The sequence below is a fragment of the Panthera leo genome, chromosome C1, assembly GCF_018350215.1.
Source record: "Panthera leo isolate Ple1 chromosome C1, P.leo_Ple1_pat1.1, whole genome shotgun sequence".
Classification (NCBI taxonomy): domain Eukaryota; kingdom Metazoa; phylum Chordata; class Mammalia; order Carnivora; family Felidae; genus Panthera; species Panthera leo.
This window is the reverse complement of record NC_056686.1, coordinates 111,490,685-111,500,488: the sequence shown is the minus strand read 5'-3', so window position 1 is coordinate 111,500,488 and position 9,804 is coordinate 111,490,685. Positions and strand designations below refer to the sequence as shown.

General features: G+C 37.8%; 1 pseudogene; it reads left to right on the top strand.

Moving 5' to 3' along the window:
- Nucleotides 1-8,675: 8,675 nt before the first annotated feature.
- Nucleotides 8,676-9,397, top strand: LOC122225976 (annotated as a pseudogene).
- Nucleotides 9,398-9,804: the final 407 nt, after the last annotated feature.

Below are 9,804 nucleotides of genomic sequence, written 5' to 3'. Positions count from 1 at the left end.
ATTTGTATTTGTTTGTTAACTCTTCCACCTTTCCATTTTCAAATGTTCTTTTTCATTTTTATTTATAATTATAAACAGCACATAGATGTTATTTAACCCAATATTTGCTCTTTTTCTTTTAGGGGAAGAATTCAATCCACTTACACCAGGCATGATGAGTAACACACTTGATTTTATATCTTCTATATAATATTTTCATATGATAAAGAGATATTTGAGGGGGGCGTGCCTGGGTGGCTCAGTCGGTTAAGCAACCGACTTCGGCTCAGGTCATGATCTTATGGTTCATGAGTTCAGAGTTGGGCTCTGTGCTGAGAGCTCAAGGCCTGGAGCCTGCTTTAGATTCTGTGTCTCCCTCTCTCTCTCTACCCCTCCCCCACTCATGCTCTGTCTCTCTGTATCAAAAATAAATAAGCATTAGGGGCGCCTCGGTGGCTCAGCCAGTTAGGCGTCCAACTTCGGCTCAGGTCATGATCTCGCAGTCCATGAGTTCGAGCCCCGTGTGGGCCTATGTGCTGACAGCTCAGAGCCTGGAGCCTGTTTCAGATTCTGTGTCTCCCTCTCTCTCTGACCCTCCTCTGTTCATGCTCTGTCCCTCTCTGTCTCAAAAATAAATAAACGTTAAAAAATTTTTTTAAATAAAAATTTAAAAACCTTAATTTTATTCTTTTAAACAAAAGGATATTTGTGGACAGCTTACAATGTGAGGGAAAGACATGGTGGTAAAGACAGGGACAACAGCCCTAAAGGAAACAGAGTAATCATGAAACAAAAGTAAATGAGTAAATGAATAAATAACAAAATACATCTTCTAATCAGTATTTTTTAGGGAAAAATCCAAATACAACAACAAAATGAATATCAGAGAACTGAAAGATTTTTACAAACTATGATTGTTAGATATTAGGAATAATTTGAAAATAAAGTCAAGGATATCTAGCTTTTTGCAAAAAGAAAAAAAAGCAAATATTAGACAAAATACAAAGGCAAGGACAATCAACCCAGGAATTCCAACTTCTGAGTAACAGAGGTGAACAAGGTCATGAGACTTCCCATTAAAAAGTTTATTTATAGAGTTCCCAAAAAAGAACTATTTTTTTTTTTTAATTTAGACATATCATTACAAATTTCTAAAACACAATGAACAAAGCTCCTGGAAGAAGGGAAAAAAAATTCCTATCAAGGAGAAACAATCCTACTGGCATCAGACTTATTATCAGAAATACTGGATGTTATAAGATAGCAGTGATTTAAGTGATCAGAGTAAAAATAATTTTTATCATAGCTTTCTATACTTAGCTAAATAATCAGTATAGCATACTTGGTGAATACAGCATATACATACATTCAAAAATTCAGAAATTTTATTCTTCTCCTATTCTTGATTGGAAAGTTACTTGAGGAAGTACTCCAGCAAAACAAGAGACTACATAAATAATCAGATACATGTGTAATCCATGAAAGGATGGATTTAACCCAGAAGAGCTAGTAAAGGAAGTTTCAGGAAGGCCGTTATGAAGCAGACTCAGAAATAATGAATGTAAATTAAAACAGGAATATGGAAGTCTATGAGAGACAGAAAGGTCTCTGGCAGAAAGATAGCAGAATATGATAAAATAGCTAGAGCTCATTAGAACTTGATAAACTTCGTAATATACTAATGACAGATGATGGGGTTAGAAAACAAGAAAAAAAACTCCACTCTACTAAATGCACTAGAGATGACAGAGAATGCCTACATATTGAACTCCCTCACAAATCAGAATAATAAAATAATAGTAAACCGTCATATTATAGCCACATCTGCATTTTAAAATAGTTACTTGGAACAAAAACCTAGTACCTAAATTAATGTTAGAAATAAAACTCAAAATGTTATCAACATTTTCTTAAAAATGAATGAGCCAAGAAACACTTTCCATATGATTGGTGGGAAGAATTAGATGCCTGGGGATGTAGCTTGAAGCTGCAGAGGGGAAGTGGGGGAACTAAGAAGGACCTAATTATAATAAAAGAAAAGAAACAGGAAGATATGGGGGGAGGGCAGTGAGAGGGGCATGAGCAAAATCACCGTATTCACCATAGGATAAAAATCAGTGGACTTGTATTCATTCAAAATAACTTAAGTAGCCATACGAACATATGATTTGTACATGTGTAAAGAATCATCAGAAGATATTCAGGCAAACATATTTAAAAGTTATTGCCCCTAGAGAATCAGACAGGGGATAAAAATTAGGAGCACTCGAGAAAGTAACAGCTTATCCATGTTATGAGATTTTACAAATCCATTTTAGCATCATGTGGATGTATTGCCTTTAATTTAAAAAATTAGAGCAAGATTATGTAGAAATAAAATTGTGTGATTATTAGCTAATGATGTAATGGGGAAACTTAGTATACTATCAACACAGTTGCTCAACCCATTAATCAATTTCTTCAGTCCCTCATCTTATACCCCCAGTTACCAAGTTCAATAAGATCCGCATCCTTGGATTCTCTCAAATCTCTCTCTCTAACCAATCTCTCTATCTTGGTTCAAGAACTCTCTATCTTGGTTCAAGAATTCCCCATCAGCTTCCTAATTGATTTCCTGCTCACAATTTTTGGCCACGCAAATCCTATCATCCAAAACTCAATAATAACCTAATTATTTTGCCATTCTAGTCATTTTGTGACAATTACAGTTAAAAACTGCCGAGTTTAAGCATTTTGACATCATCTCTATCTGAAAACATTAAAAAGAGTAAAAAAAAAAAACCAAAAAGAAGAAAACCATTTCATTTTTCTTGAATACCCAGCTAAATACTGATCAACACATACATGGAAGGCAACTACTCAAGGACATGTAAAATAACTAGTATAAAAGACCTGAGGAGTAATCCCCAGGGTTCATAAGGGCCAACAATTTGAAAAACTAACAGCCAGAGAGAGGGAAAAAGCCTCACAAGTCATGTAGAGTCATGTAGAGATGGGTATTGTTTCAGAAGTGGTACCAAATTATCCCTAAACAAAAGGTTACTCCCAACCTGTATTGCAAAGCTCAAAAGTGAGCTTTGAAAGGATTAACTTCCTTTCAAGTTGCATAACTGCATCTCAGAGCAAAGCTCTATAGTATTTACACAAAACAAAAGTATCCAGCCACCAATGATGTAAAATTCACAATGTCTGTAATCCAATAAAAATTACCAGGCATGCAAAGAAGCAGGAAATAATGAAGAGAAAATTCAATCAATAGAAATAGATGTGAAAATTAGATGATAGAATTAGTAGACAATGATATCAAACCAGTTATATAAAACTATATTATATATGCTCAAGAAAGTAGAGAAATGCTTAAATATATAAAAACTTGAAAATATTAAACAATCCAAATCAAATTTCTTGGAATGAAAATGTAATATCTAAAATTAAAAGTACACTGGATGAAATGAAAACATTAGACACTTTAGAAGAAAAGAATATTGGTCTTAAATATAAATAAAAACTATCCAAAGGGAAACACTGAGAGTAAAGATACTGAAAATAAATCTTTCAGGAGAAATTATAAACAACTTCAAATAGGACAAAAAAAATGTATAACTAGAATTTCTGAGAAAAGGAGAATATTTAAAAAATAATGTTTAAAAATTTTCCAAAATGACAAACATTTTAACTTTGTAAATTCAAGAAATTCAACAAGCCCAAACCCAAGAACATGAAGAAAACTATAGGAAAACACATAATAATCAAATTTCTTAAAACCAGCAGGAAAAAAATATAAAGCTTAAAAGCAACCAGAAAAAAAAAAGATACCCTACATACAGGAGAACAAATATGAGAATGATACACACTTCTCTAGAAATATACATGTCAGAAGATAGTAAAATAACATTCTTAAAAGACTAGTAGAAAAAAAGTCAACCTAGAATTTTATACTCAATGAAATATACTCTTTCAAAAATAAAGAATTTTTCAGATATACAAAACCTGAAGAAATTTGCTACCATCAGACCTGCACTTAAGGAAGTCTTTTAGACAGAAGGTAAATGGGTAGGCATCTCCAAGAAGGAATGAAGAACAATAAAAATGTTAAACACATGGACAAAAAGACTACTTTCCTTAAATATTGTCTCTTTGAAAGATAATTTAGGTGTTTAAAAATATAATAAAAATGAATACACTGGCAATATAGCAACAACATACTTGGGTCTCAAAAGAAGGCTGACCATTCTTCCAAAACATGTGCATTTATATGAAATTTCCATTTATATGAAAGTCTTATGAACATACTTGCAAAAATCCTCAACAAAATATTGCCAAATCAAATCTGGCAAAGTATAAACAAAATTATATACCACAACCAAGTGAAACTTATTCTAGGTATGGAAGGATGAGTAAACATTAAAAAATAATAATAATGCAATCCATTGTATCAACAGGCTAAATAAGAAAAATGATATATATATTTTTTTCTTTTTTAAGTAAATGGAACTATTCCAGGGGGAAGAAAGATGAAAAGGAAATTCCCAGTAGAATCAACAATATGAAGTTAAGAAACAAAAAGATGAGTATAAGCACCTATGAGTAATTCAGTATGGTATAATCTGACATTTCCAAGCCAGAATTTGTAGGTCAAGAGATTGGCTAGGCAGACAGTTAACAATAATGTGTATCATGCCAAAGGACTTAATACATGGGGTGATAGGGAACCACTGGAAGCCTCTGAACAGGAGAAGAACATGGTCAAATATAGGTTATATATTTGGTGGATCTAGCCATTAAATAGATGGTGGGAGCCTGAAATTAGAGGCCAGTAATTAGGAAGTCTTGTGGAGGAAATCCAGCCAAGAGGTGGTAAGGGTCTGTGTACTTTAGCAGTAGTAATAGGCATAGAAATAAGAAGAATATTTAAGAAATATTTGGGTGATAAAATGGGAAGGACCAGATGGCTAATTGACTTCCATATTTTCAAGCTGGGTGTTTATGTGAATGCTAGCACCCCCATCTGAGACCAAGAGGGAATCCCATTCAAAACAAGTTCTGTCTAAATCCTTGAAAATTTTGGAATATTATGGTGGGCTTTCCTGAGATAGCAACTTTCATGTATCACACCAAAAATATATCTCAAGCATATAGTACAATTCACCAGGTTGCTACTACTCTTCAGGAGCTGAATTCACCCCAGTCCTAACTCACCAGTGCCCTTTTCCTGGGAGGAGCCATTATTCCAGAATTTACTAACAAAGAGGCCTGTCCACTTCACCCATCACTTAAATACTTGTGGTTGATTGCCAACACAAATAGCTTTATAACCTTTCAATTGGATGAAATGCCATCTGCTTTACACTGTGCTTAACATCTGGCTATTCTAACAAAGCATATAATTATATTTAATGGATGAAAAGCTTCTGATGGATTGTAGCCAAGTGTCTGAATAAGACAGGAAAGCATAAAGGCAATTTTGCAGGGATTTGCTTGATAGGATTCCAAAGCAAGGGGACAAGGTGCTCTTTTGTCCAGGTATACTTCTTTGTGTTCACACCATCTCTAGTGAAACCATTTCTTAAGCCTCCACCCTGGAGTACACACCATGTTAGGTCTTACTACACACTGCTGTCTACCTTCTAAGAACTCCTAATCCAGAGGGGAAGGCAGATAAATCAATAGCACTAAGAACATGAGAAAAAATAGAGACACAAACCACAGACTGAAAGAGCATCCAGTAATGTCACTCAGATAAGTATGAGAAAGTAGACATCAGATGAAATTGAAATGAAGAGAAAAAATTCAAAGAGTAAGCAGCACTTAATAAAACAAAGAAGTAGACAGAAATTTAGGCAGAGGCAGCAACACATGTGAAGTTACGGAGACCTGAAGCAGCACAGTACTTTAGGGAACTATACCTAGTTCCTTAAAGCGGGAGGAAAGGCTGCTTCTAGGGCCAGAGAAAGAGCCAGAAGGTTATCCAGTTCCAGGTCATTGAAGGCCAAATGGTCTGAGGGAAGCCTTTTGAGTGATATCCGGCAAGACTACTGAAAGATGCTCAGCAGAGGCATGATGTGGATAAATTTTCTTTTCAAAAAGCCCGTTTGGCTCTGTGGAGGAGAGGTGAGAGAGGTCTGTTTCAGAAGCAGGTAGACCAAGGAAACATCAGGAGAGGACTTGGAAGAGCCAAGGGAATGGTGGTGGTAAGATGAGAAGGAGTCAGATCTGTGTGAGAGGCATCTACAGGACTGGTGTGACCTTGGGAAAGATACTGTTCTGAGACTCAGTTTCCTTTTCAGCAATGTAGAAAAATAGGATCTAACTCATAGGTTTTTTTTTTTATATTAGGCCCACTAAACAGAAGCCATGTTTGATGGGTTTTTTACTATTACATAAAAGGAAAACTCCTTAAAAGGCATCATACGCAGATTGACTTTAGGTGTTCGCCAGTCATGGAAAAGAACAAGAAACAAGGTGATTCGAATCAAGCATCTGCGATGTCTGTGATGTATGTTCAGATGGTAGAGTAGACCCTCATCTGGAGATCTTGAGGCAGCAAAACAGTATGGGGAAGGATGTTGGGGGCCTTGGAGCCTGGACCCTATCACGTCAAGGCTGTGCCACCTGTTCTGAGTTACAACCCCTTGAGTATCAGTTTCCTATTTTTAAATGAGGATATTGTCCTTGGAATTAAATAACGTGGGAGAAATATGACTCTTATCACGTAACAAAGGCTAAGAGACCAACTGATTTAGAATTTGCTCCCACTGCCTCCCACACTCTAATGCCCCTTTCTCTACCTGCTCTATTCTGCTTTTTACTGTTCCATCCGGTAGCCATTCACCAATATTTATATTACACTGTACAACATACTGAATAGTATATTTAATTATGAGTTTTTGCTTATAATTTGTCTCTTCTCTCTACCCCCCCCCCCCAACACACACTGAATATAAGCTCCATAAGGGCATGGATTTAGTTTTGTTCACAGGGCAGTACTTAGCATAGTCTAGATGCCTAGTAAATATTTGCCGAAAAGTGGGTATTTTTATTAGCATTAGTATTAGATTTATATAAGTGTTAATATTATTTACTACTAATATTTGAACATCCTTTCTCTCTGAGTTGAGCCTAAAACTCACTTGATTGGGGCCTGCTGTTGGGGTGACAGCCCGTGCCCCTGCATATTCAGTGGTGCTCCCCGCTCAGATATTTCTACCAGTGGCACCAGCTGCATTTCACCCAGTCCCCAACCTGACTTCGTTTTCCTGTCTTCCCTCAAAGCTATTTAAACAAGGAAAACACATCTTTCCAAGGGAATCAGGGGATACCCACCCTGTTATTGCTACAAAGCCTGCCTCCCATAGACCCTGTTTATTCACTTTATTTTCTAGTATAACCCTTATGCGACCCTGCTTCTCAGGTGCTGTCTTCCTCCTCCTTGCTGTAAACACATGTGAGTCTTAAACTGCTATAAACCTCACCGGTCCAAGGTCAGGTGTCTTGTGTTCAGCCATCTTGTGCTATTTAGGGCAGGGAATCCCACTCTCCCCAGTGGAGTGAATATAAGGGAAGCAGAATACAGGGCCTGTGGCTTCTGGTTGAATTCAGCAGTGAATAAAATAATCAGCAATCATAGGGAGAAAGGGGAGAGATCAGGATATTTCTTTGAGCTCCCTCGTTTCGCCTCCCTCTGACCGCAACACATGCCAGGAGCTACTCCATTCACAGATCTACACCACCCCTCAGCCAGTGGCTCTCCTTCTTACTCCCTGTCTCCCTCCAGCCTCAGGAGTAATGTGGCCCATCATGACCAATCCCTGCTGCCACAGCATCCTGTTCCTCTAACCCCCACATCTCTTCAAAGAGCCCCCATACTAAAAATTATCTTCAAAATCTCAGCTGTTTTCCGCCAGCCCCTGTCTTTAAAAAAGTGGGTTATTAGCACTTATATGATATTTTGAGCCCCAATACAAGGTGAAGCCACATAGGCAGTAAGTGTACAAAAAGAACAGCTCCACATACTGAGCCCTGGAGTTGACTGACATTCAGAAATCAGGAACCTGAGGAGGAATGAGCAAAGGAGACAAAGAGGAGGAAAACATTTCAAACAAGAGGAGCTCAGGAACCGAAGGCCCCAGGTGAGAACCAGCCCTTTCCATCTGCAAACCTCCAAGATGTCCATGTGGATGTGGCTGGTGTGTAAATAGGAGTGTAGCAGGGAGGGGCTAAAGAGTCAAGCAAGAACCATTTCAGGATAGCCTTGTGCACAGGGAGGGAAACCAAAAGACCAGGACCTTCCCTTTGTAATGTCCTCATATTTCCTATAATTCATGAAGTTACTTAAACTTCACCTTTTATTTTAGTCACGACAACAGGGCAATCATTTGAAATGATCATTCAGGACTGACCATACTCTTCCACAAACTGATCATCTTTTCAAAAAATTTTATTATGCTCATGCATCTGTGGGTTAAGAATCAGACATGGCATAGAGATAATGACTTATTGTTACCCAACATATGGGCTTTTCGCATGGATCAATGAACAGATGGAGCTTGAATAATCGAGAGGCATCTTTACTCAGGTATCTGGCAGTTGCTATGCATTGGCTGGGACCTCAACTGGGATTGTGATTTAAAACAAAACAAAACATTGCTTCTCCCCCAGCCCCTGCTGAATTTGCAGCATTCCGGAGGCTGGGGGGCATGCCACTGAGGCACAGCTCCTCCTGTAGGGCCTGGGTGGGTGCCATCCCTTTGTCTTTCCTCTCACGAGATGAGTTAATTCTAAGATGGAAACAATATGAAGCACACGTCCAAGCTTTGGAGGGCAAATACACAGATCTTAATTCTAATGATGTAACTGGGTTAAGGGAGTCTGAAGAAAAACTAAAGCAACAAGAGTCTGCCCATTGGGAAAACATCCTTGTAATGTGACTAGCCACCAAGGAGCAAGAGATGCCAGAGTCTACTACTCAAATCCAGTACCTCAAGCAAGTCCAGCGGCCTAGCGTCACCCAACTGAGATCAACGATGGTAGACCCAGCGGTCAACTTGTTTTTCCTAAAAATGAAAGGTGAACTGGAACAGACTAAGACAAACTGGAACAAGCCCAAAATGAACTGAGCGCATGGAAGTACACACCTGATGGGTAAACAAATCATACTCCCCAGTCAAGACTTCCCGGACAGTCCCACTGCAAGAAAGCTGTGGGACAGCCAAGTACTCATTTCCACACCAAGACTCAGACTTTCTGAGCCAAAAAAAGCCACATTCTTATACTCTCCAGCTTGTAATGGTTAGCGTAAAACTTATCAGATGAATCTTGTGTTTCAGCTTTTTTCTCTTCCCTCTCCCCTTGCTTCAGAGGCCTGATGGTGTCAGACTATTCTGAAGAAGTGGTCACCGCCAAAAAATTCCCCTTCTAGAACATGTAGACACTTGAGAAAAGTTTCTGTTTGAAGAAAATAGAGGGAGAAACAGAAGTCTAAAGTGTGTGGCACACTGTGTCTTCAAACAGTTTGGAGGAATGAAAATCTAGAGATTTAAAATCATGAACTGAACATGTAAAATTCCAGTAAAATGTAAAAATGGAATATGCATCACTCTTAACCTTGAGCATAGTGACTTAGAGACACTGCATATCAGTTTTGCCAATAAGACTGTGGACTTTGTGATTGTTGTTGAACTTCTGGGTCAAAACTCAAATGAGGTGAATTTTGCCTTTAAAGAGTTTCATTTGCTAAGAACCAACTTAATAGTTGTGAGAGAATCAAATAATAGATTCAGTACAAGTAGTTCATATATTTAACCATTTAGTTTGGGGCTCTATATT